Source organism: Notothenia rossii (genome assembly GCF_949606895.1).
Source record: "Notothenia rossii genome assembly, chromosome: 5".
Lineage (NCBI taxonomy): Eukaryota > Metazoa > Chordata > Actinopteri > Perciformes > Nototheniidae > Notothenia > Notothenia rossii.
Genome location: NC_136903.1, coordinates 55,092,424 through 55,102,117, shown reverse-complemented (window position 1 = coordinate 55,102,117; position 9,694 = coordinate 55,092,424). Strand labels below are relative to the sequence as shown.

At 39.4% G+C, this 9,694-nt stretch overlaps 1 long non-coding RNA gene across 1 annotated transcript; it reads right to left on the bottom strand.

Moving 5' to 3' along the window:
* Positions 1-430: 430 nt before the first annotated feature.
* Positions 431-8,150, bottom strand: LOC307038583. The gene is made up of 2 exons (XR_013808037.1): positions 4,273-8,150; positions 431-614 (listed from the first exon to the last, which is right to left on the bottom strand). It is a non-coding gene; the product is annotated as an uncharacterized lncRNA (long non-coding RNA).
* Between the last annotated feature and the right edge of the window lie 1,544 nt (positions 8,151-9,694).

Below are 9,694 nucleotides of genomic sequence, written 5' to 3'. Positions count from 1 at the left end.
AACTTTTACTGCGCAAAAAACACCCTGGTATTTCTGCCATAGTGCTTCATGGGACATGGAACCAAAATATATAAAAAGTCTCAATCTTCTCATCTACTAGCAGAGCTGGGAGGAGTACTCACATCTTGTACTTAAGTGAAAGTAGGAATACTCTGTTACAGGTTGAAGTCCTTCGTCAGAATGTTACTCACATACACGTACAACAGTATTTCCATTGAAATATAAAGTACCAAAAGTGAAAGTAGTCATCCTGCAGATTGGTCCATTTCAGAATAATATATATGATATGTTTTATAATGATTGATCATTAAAGTGTTCTCAAAGCTGGTAAAGGTGCAGCTCGTTTGAATGACTTTGTATACTGTAAACTGTGTTCGTTATTCTCCCGTCCAGGAGAGAAGCTTTAAAAGGAGACTAAATGGAGTCTCTGTGAAAGTTCAATTGGGTACTTTAATTTAAAAAAGCACGGGTTTGTCACAAGCATGATATTGTTTAGTCAGACAAACAACTGTGATCCGCTCCTCGTTAGGGAAGAGAAGAGACCCGATCCCTCGTCCGGTGCTATATCCTCTGCTGGCTCCTCCCCGCCAGCCGGCTCGCCTCGTCTCCAATGTCTGTTGTTGCATTTAAACAGAGGATTGGTTCTTTTCACATTCAATATATGCTTAACACGCCTTTTCTCCTCATATTCTCTTTCATCACTTTTCATGTAACACATTCTAAACGCTGTAATCAATACTCTAAAAAATAAATCTCGGCTGGTTTGGTTTCCGGTCATTCCGGATGTTGTCACATGCTACTCTCGTCTGTAAACAATAATGTATTAAAATAAACTGTACCTTCATTTAATATTCAGCATGGTAGTATCTCGACATCTATAGTTGTAGTGTTAAATCAGTAGGCTTCGGTTTGCACCACTCCATATCATTTCGCTACTAAATTCACCTCTTTTGGAAATTGTAAATTTACCACATGCTAACTGCCAACCGGAGATGAAAGAGTTTCAGAATAAAGCTTAACAGATGGTTGTGCACAAGAATTTCTGGTTTTTCAGTGTAAAACTGCATTAAAACTGACGGCATGTTTAAACTACATTTCCCCATTAAAACATTGATTTTAATGTCTAACAGTCCCTTCTTACACACCTAAAAGGTGTGTATAATACTGAAATCAATGAGTTCTTCATCTGAACTTTGCATATTACATATCTCATATTAACAAACATACAATCAAATGGAATGGTTTTATAGCCTTAACTTTACAAAAATACAAAATAAATTCTTGTCTGTGTTCAAACATAAAAGTTTTCCCTTGTGTATAACTTCTAGTGTTTGCATTCAATATCATTCTTCAAAATGGCAGCAATGGCTTGGTATCAGAACATTTCTTCCTCCCTCCTTTCACAGAAACCGTTCTCATACCACGCTCAGTGTTAAGGTACTTGTTTTTACAAAGTGAAAAGAAACAAACCATTCTACTATAGCAGTGATTTATACAACATGAAATCTACCATATTAGAATAGTATAAAAATAGTAAAGTCAAATAAAATAGACCATCTGGTTGTAGTGTAAAATAAATTAGGAAAAATAAAAATATACTATCTTGGAATAGTATAAAATAAATTGAAAATAAAAATACACTATCTTGGAATAGTATAAAATAAATTGAAAAATAAAAATACACTATCTTGGATTGGTTCCATGGTTCCATTTTAGCATTTTGCTCACTTCTTCATATGGTATCATTTAAAGAATCACATCGGCTGGACATTCATTGATCAATCTCATCTCCGAACATCCATATCATTTAAACTAACTCATCATTGTCATCAACATCTGTATATGGGGTGGGTCGTCTTGTTCTGCTAGCATTTGTAACTGTCTCCTCATGAGAAATTTACCCTCCCTCCTTTCATACCATTTAAGGTATGAAAGTAATATGTTCTCTAGAAGGGGCCGTCGTGATCAATCGGTACGTTCTACTCTGGGGTACGGCATTCTAGACAGTCATTTCTGGGAGAAGATTTTGGTCAGTTACAACAGTTGTAGAATTTCATCACTTAAATGTTCCTACTAAGTACCTTTGGGTGGTCTGTTCTAATGCAGTGATAAAATCCCTGAAATGGTGTGAGAACCGGTGGAATATCAATAACGCATTATACTCTTTATTTTCAATTCTGGTCTACTTAAATAGCTATGCTAACCCCTTTAACAGTGTGTGGAACCTTGGGTGCCCGAGCATGTGATAATTACTTCCTCCTTTAACAAGGACTTTAAAACAGAAGTCATTTCATTAATGGTTTGTAGTTCAATTCAGGAATTTACACCTATGGCAGATATGTTTCTCCTTTAAATAACATCTCTAAATGTCAGGTCCTCACTGATTGAATGGATGACCATTAGGAGCTGGTGGCGCTTGTCTTTTAAAACTCATACTCTGGTGCCGTGCGCTCCCTCTGAAGCTGCAAGTAAGATTTAAAACATCTGCAGGGTGGGTCGAGCGACCCCTTCTCCCTGAACGATATTTGTTGTAAAATATGCACCATCACAATGAGTGATCCAAGGCCCCCCATGTATTACTCCCAATAATATTATTATTATTTTTTTAATTAAAATGTGCAATCTCTCTTTGCCCAGTGTCTTTTTAAAACTCTACATCTTGGACGAAAAACAAATGTTATTTCCACCTTAATCTTCCCTCCTGAGGTAATAACCATGCTACAATGGAGAAATCAATACTCTAGATTGGAATACTATCTTTGGCTTGGTACTAGCTCTACCTTTAACATTTTCCATACAAATAAAGATTTGTCTGCTTTTATAGAGTGGTTACTAAAACCATCCCTTTAAACTGTAGGTCTATACTGTAACAAATTAAATCTTCCCTGGTTCACACATGAATTGGAATCTCTTGCAGAATAATTTGTTCATATGATGAAAAGATTGAATAATATGTTCTACCCTCAGTGTGTTTTTAGGGTTATTTAATAGTTTCCTCTTTCTTTCTTTATAAATTCACCAATTTATTAATTCATGGCTAATAAATCTTTTTCTTTACGTATTTCTCGTTGGTGAAAAAGTGTGTTTATGTGTAAACTCACTCACTCCCGTTTTCCTTCTCTCCCCCTCTGGTTGTCAAGCCACGACCCCCTCACGTTCTGCCGGACCATGCCAACTCCTCCGACCTGTCTTCTCCTCCGTCCACCTTCTCTTCAGACCATCTGCTCTTGGATCCTTCCGCTGTAACTCTTTTGAGTGGCCCAACTGCTTTGCTTTTCATCTCCTCCTTTACAGTCTCTACTTTGTTGTATGGAGGGCGTATTCTGCTCTCATGTCCCACACTCTGCTCTTGTGTCCAAATCTTGTGGCTCAGCTTGGAACTTCATGTCCTGTGGGGGACCGATGAGAGTGTGCCTTTTATGTCACCTGTAGTTCTGGATGCCTCAGGTGGAGATGGTTCTGGATAAAGTCTTGTCATTGTTGGTTCAGCTCTGCTTCTCTGTCTGTTCGATGGAGAAGGAGGAGTCTTCCGTGGTGAGGTCTTTTGTCTGCTTGGACGATGGGGTCGTAGCGTTCTGACAGGCGGAGAGATAGAGAGAGAGAGATCTCGGGACGCATTATCTATAGTTAATTCTAACACACTGAGGTAAAATAAATCCAATCTTTCCCACTCTATTTTCCTAACCATACGATCTTTCTTTGATGTTAAATGTCATCTAAGCCCAGTTAATGTCTTCTAATAATTGTACCATATCCCTAAACATTGTTTTCACCCACTGTAACATGTTTACTCCAATTAACTCTTTCAGGAAACCACTTTCTTCCATACATTTAAATACCTAGATGTTTCAAGCACCACATATTTCATACACTATAAAAGAACGTCTCCATATTTTCTCCATCACTTTAAATCTCACTGTTATTTAGAACATAAGTAACTTTTTTGACTGGACATATCTGCAATGTCGCCACTATCTGCTGGGAAATTTTGTTCATATAGTTTGTACGTACAAAGCTGTACGTGTGGGTTAGTAGCCTGTTTCAACTGTAATCATTTTTCAAACATTCTACTCAGGTCACCGGTCGGTTGTTCATAAACTTAACAGGGGGTGTTTCTGCTACAGACTAAAACATGGATCCAGTGTATTTAGAGATTCCCCTAATCTGTTAATCCCCATCACTTACATATCCCGATCACTTAAACCCATCTCATCATTTGATACAAGAACTGCATATAGGGGTGGTGAATCATCTTGATTATAACCGCCTCACCTTTGGGAACGAGTATTTCTAACTCCTCCTCTTGTTGCTCAGCTGATCTTTTGGCTCTGGGGATAAGTGAAAGTCTCTGAAACACAGCTGGAGTCTTGTTAGTGATGTGGGCATTCTTTATGAGTGAACTAATGGTTCCATGTTTTACTTGATATTGTACTCCCCATCCAACCAACAAGGTGCCAAGTGTAATGAGCACAATCAACAATGCTATTCTGCCTCTTATCCCTAGGGGACCCCACAATTGGTTTGGCTTTGTTCTCGTCATCATCTCTATTTTATCCCTGGTTGTGTCCGTTACAGAATTTAAATAATGAGTACAAAAATAACATACAAAAAATTGGACTCTTTTTCAGATGTAAAACAAAAAATAGGTTTTCACTTTAATGTACAATCTATAAAAATCTATAGACAATTTGTCTTTTGAGCTGTTTCTATCTTTATCTTATTTCTATTTATTGTTTTGTTCCAGCTCTGCCAAATCAGTCCTAACTCCCAATAACTTTCTGGAAGTTGCCAGTGAAGGGTGACAATGTGTGAGGTGGGGTCAATTTGCTCCTTTTTCCTTACCTTTAAACCGGAGCGCGTGTGAAGTTTGTTACAACTTTTCACGCTTCCGTCCACCGGGGATGAGCCCACTGTCTTTTGTGAACTTTCACCCTCACCCAATCACCTGGCCGAACAGGAGTCTCTTCTGGTGTCTCGTCTGGTATCTCTGTAGCTTTCCTAGTCTGTGTAGACAAAACTTGCATAATATTACTCAGAGTTCTGACATATTTATCCACTTCTATTTGTCTAATATCTAAAACTGGACCACTCCCTCCTTGGAGAAGGCCCAAGCTTTGGCATACCTCTTGTTGTTATGAGACCTATTGTTAACTACATGTTATTATTTATTAACTACAACGTCACTGAAATCAAAATATCTGTATAATCATGACACTGCCTCCTTTGAGCATAACATGCTCAATTAATATTGCAATGATTACCCTATTATGAACAGGACATGTAAAACCCATAACGTTGCGTTAAATAAATATAACTTCTCCGTGTACCATTAAGGCCTACAAAAATATCGTATGATGTATGGCTTTCTGATGGCATAAATGCATATTCACTAAAAAATCTGCCATTAGCACAAAAAATAGTTTACTTGTTTCAATAATGGCCTTTGTCATGGTATTATGCATCATCGTTGCTGCGAAAAACAATACCCCTGATGTCGCTAATGCGTCTCAATAATTCTAGGATTAGAGGATTGGTTGACACTGCTGAACTAACATATGATAAAATAATCTTTCTCCAAACTGGAGGGAAAATACGAACTATTCTCACAGAGGGTGACCTGCATGAAGGGCTGGTGCCCCTCACTCATAATGAGATATTGCCTTACGCACTTCATTATAAATCAGTAAAGTTACTCAAGAATAAATAAATAAAGACTGATTCTTGAAACTGTTGTAAAAACCCTACAACTTCTTCCTCCAAGCTCTCAATCAGTGTTATGTTATTTAATCTGCAGCTCATGCCTTAAAACAGATACTTCAGACCGATTATAAAATTGTGTTTATGAGAAAAATGTAATCTGACTCCATAAATCACATAATTTTTTGATTAAAAACTCCACTTCTGGCTAAGAATAAATGAAGTTCCCCTTTAAACACAGCCCCGGTCTTCTGACGGGGTCTATCTATGTACTGGCTGGAAAATGTTGGGCCAGTCTCTGTCTCTCCGTCACAGTTCTCCCACTAACAGTCACTCTCTAGTTCAGCTGGGTTCTTGTTGACTTCTTCACTGGTTTGAGACAAGCGACCCTATTGGAACACCTCCCTTTGTAGCCAGACTTCACCACAGCAGAATCGAGTTTCTGTTTTCAGGTCTGGACAGCTTCACGTCAGGTGTATCGCCGCCCCTTGCATATTTTGGGTGGAAGCCCATCGTCTTGACCTCACTAGCTGTGTCGACACAATAGTTTTCTGTGTGGGGGAACAACATCCCTTGTAATCTGTATCGTTCTCATAATTACAAATAGTCTGCTAAATGTGTAAATGCAATATTCTACTCACTATATTTTAAATAGCATTCAACCTCTCCCTCCTGTGGTGACATATGTGGCTCAATGTAGCTGGATTTCTAAATACTCTAGTGCTGAAGATGCATCACCTGATGGTCTGGTCCTCTAAGCTTCCTCATTGTTGTGGTTGATACCAGGCTGTCTGTGGCATTTGGTTCATGTTTGGAAATCCTGTACGTCTTTGACATCTCTGGGACCCCCTGCCTCCGTCGTCATCATGGAAACTGCATGGTGGGCCGTTGTTTGGTGCATGTGGTGGGTATTTCATTTGTTGTTGTGGACAATCTCTAGCCCAATGGCCCAGCTGATTGCATATGTAGCATCCCTCGAACCGGAGAACTTTTCCTCTGCCTCTGCCTCCTTGGAAACCTCCTGGTTGTTGGTTCTGCATCTGATTCTCTGGCACTATCTGAGATGTAACTGTTTGAGATGTCTGCCCTGCATTCTCTGGTTCTTCCCGAGCTTGAATTGTTGGAAGTATCTGCCCTGCCTTCTCTGATGTAGCTGCCATTTGCCTTGCCGCTTTCTTGTTTTTATTAGCTTCGGTATCTTTCTCAGCTATTTGTATCTTCAAGAGTCTTAGTTGTAATGTTTTAATTTATTCGTCTTTTTCCCTCCGGGTTGCTTGGTATTTCATATCATGGTAAATGAGATGTTGTCTCCATTCTTCAATGGGTATAGCATCTAATGCCACCACATCTCCCAGGCTTGCCTGCACTTATTGGGGAAGGGCGTTAATGACCGCGTTCTTCCACAGCATTACGACAGACGGTGAAACGTCATGTCGTTCTCCAGTGCAGTCCTCCCACACTCCTTCAAATCTCTTCAGGAAGGCATACATGTCTTCCCCCGGTTCTTTTCTCAGGCTGTTGAGGGCATGTAAACTCCGTGTTGTTGGGTAAATGTGACGAATGGCAGCCCAATACCTCGACCTGATTTTGTTGAAGGAAATGTAATCTGGAGAGTTGGTGCATTTGGCCTTGGAATCCACTGCTCTTGCCTCTAGTCTTCCTTCTATCCGTCCAAGCAGTGCCCTCATGTCTCCCAAGCACAGGTGGTCTTGGACTGTGTATCTCTCCAGATCATTCACCCACTTCTGACCTCCTTTCGTGAGTGGAGGTAGCTTTGCCACTAATGCTTCCATGTCTCTGTGAGTCCATGATTGGTATTTCAATCCTCCTTCTCCAGACGCTATCTGTCATGTAGGGAGGAGGCGCATCTGTCAGGCTTGGAAGGAGCTTTGAAGGTTGGATTACTGGAGCTTCTTCTGTCTTTTCTTTCTTATCTTCCTTTGCTGTGAGCTCTGCTCCTTGAGCCACATACATGCTGTTCGTTGATTCTTGGCTGACATATTTTAGATGGAGTACCAGACTTGTAACTCTAGATTTTCTTTTTTCAGCTCTGTTCATAGCGCTTTTAGCAGGTCCATACCAAGAGGGTTGTCCGGCTTTAATTCATGCTTTTTCCTGTTGTAGGTATTCAGCATTCTCATGTTCAACTACAGCTTCTCTAGGGCTTTCGTTGGTCCAGGCTGATCATCTGCTGGAAACAGTCCTCTCGTTTGCCACTGTTCCAACAGTTTCTCCATGTGGTTCCATGTCTTTTGTCTAAGATTTGGAACTGTTATAGCATCTGATCTGATTTGTATCCTTCCCTTGATATCTGCTGTTGAGCCTGACTCTGCGTCTAGTCTCAACTTAGTTTGTTTTGGTGACATGTTCTCTAATTATTTATTAACTTATCAAAGATGAAGCACTAATCTTCTGACTAGCACCTTCGTTGCTGTTCGTCCGAACTTTAAATCTTTTTTTTTTTTTTTTTAGTTGCTCAAGGTTTTATTAATTTTTTTTTTTTTTTTAAGTTATAGATTTTTTTTTTTTTTTAAGTTTTAGGTAAAATATTAATAAAGTTAATTAATATATAAAAAATTATGCAAAATTAAAATATGAAATGTTAAAATAAAGTTGTACCGTGTATGGTTTTGACTTTGCAATATGAATATGGTTCAAATCCAAATCTCCTGTGTACAGTGAATACCGAAATGTATGGAATTATGCTAATGTCACTACTTGTGTTAGCTTCAATAAATTGGTGTTTGAAAAAGTATTATGTAAAGTTTATTCTCTTATAATTAGAAACCACTTGCAATTCTATCTTGGCGATCAAGCATGTGTTTATTTATAACCAGGGGTGCACATAAGTGGTACGCAGGTACGCATGCGCGGCAACAATCTGAAATGCGTACCGTCACTTGTGTCACAAAGCGCATTTGCGTACCGACGTACTTGTGAAGCTTTTCCAGAAGGCGGTTAGATCCCCGGACGACAGTCGGTTTCCGTGTGCACAGACAGGGCTGCTGTTAACGTCGGCCTGTACAGGAGCACTGCGCTAAAACAGCTGATCACAACGTTCACACGCTCTGTGGTCTCCCCCCCCCCCCGTTGACATTCGCGATACAGAGGGCTTCATGGGAACTTTGAGGGGAGCCAGAAGTTGGAGTACCAAACACTGACTCCAGGTACTCATCTGAGTACCTCACTGAGAAAGTTGTGTGCACCCCTGTTTATAACACTTAAAATGATACTTCACAATGTTATTGTGTTTCTTCTATTTGTGTAATAATTCTGTACTACCACCAGAGTGCGCTATTTTAATTTCCAGCTTAATCCACTAGGGAATAGCTGTTGCAAAACTGACTTGTTTTTAACAAGGAGAAACTTATTTTCCTTAAAAATATCTTTAAAATAGGAAGAACATTACACTATGGTTAAACAACACAGCACATAACCGCCAAAACACATTTGCCCAAAACCAGCCAATACACTTTTACCAGCAGAAGTACTTCCAAGATGGAATGCCTAGCCTCAGTGTGTTAAAGCAAACAGAGTACTTCAATTAGCATTTCATGAAATGGCGACTGCCATGTGGTTCACTGTGAACATGAGGTCAAGACCAGTTGACAACTGGTTTTCCAACCTTTGACCTGAAGAACAAAGGGATTTGAAAAAAACACCTCGTGGCTCTCACAGTGGAGTTGAAATAATGGTGGGGTGATATTTTGTCTAGTAAATTCAACACACAACACTGTAGTTTAAAATAACATTTCAATTTAGTTTACTATGAGAAAATGGGCTTTATCTTATTGATATCATCACTTAAAGTTAGGAACCCTTACGCACAAGCTATAAACCTGTCCACGTAATAATTGACTTTATAGTCTACTATTGGTTAACTGTTGCTATTTGGACACGCCAAACCGGGACCAATATGGAGACCTATCAGCAACTAATAATAGACCGTCGTCTTATTACTGCACTGCTGTTGTAATTCCGATTACCGTAACCCACC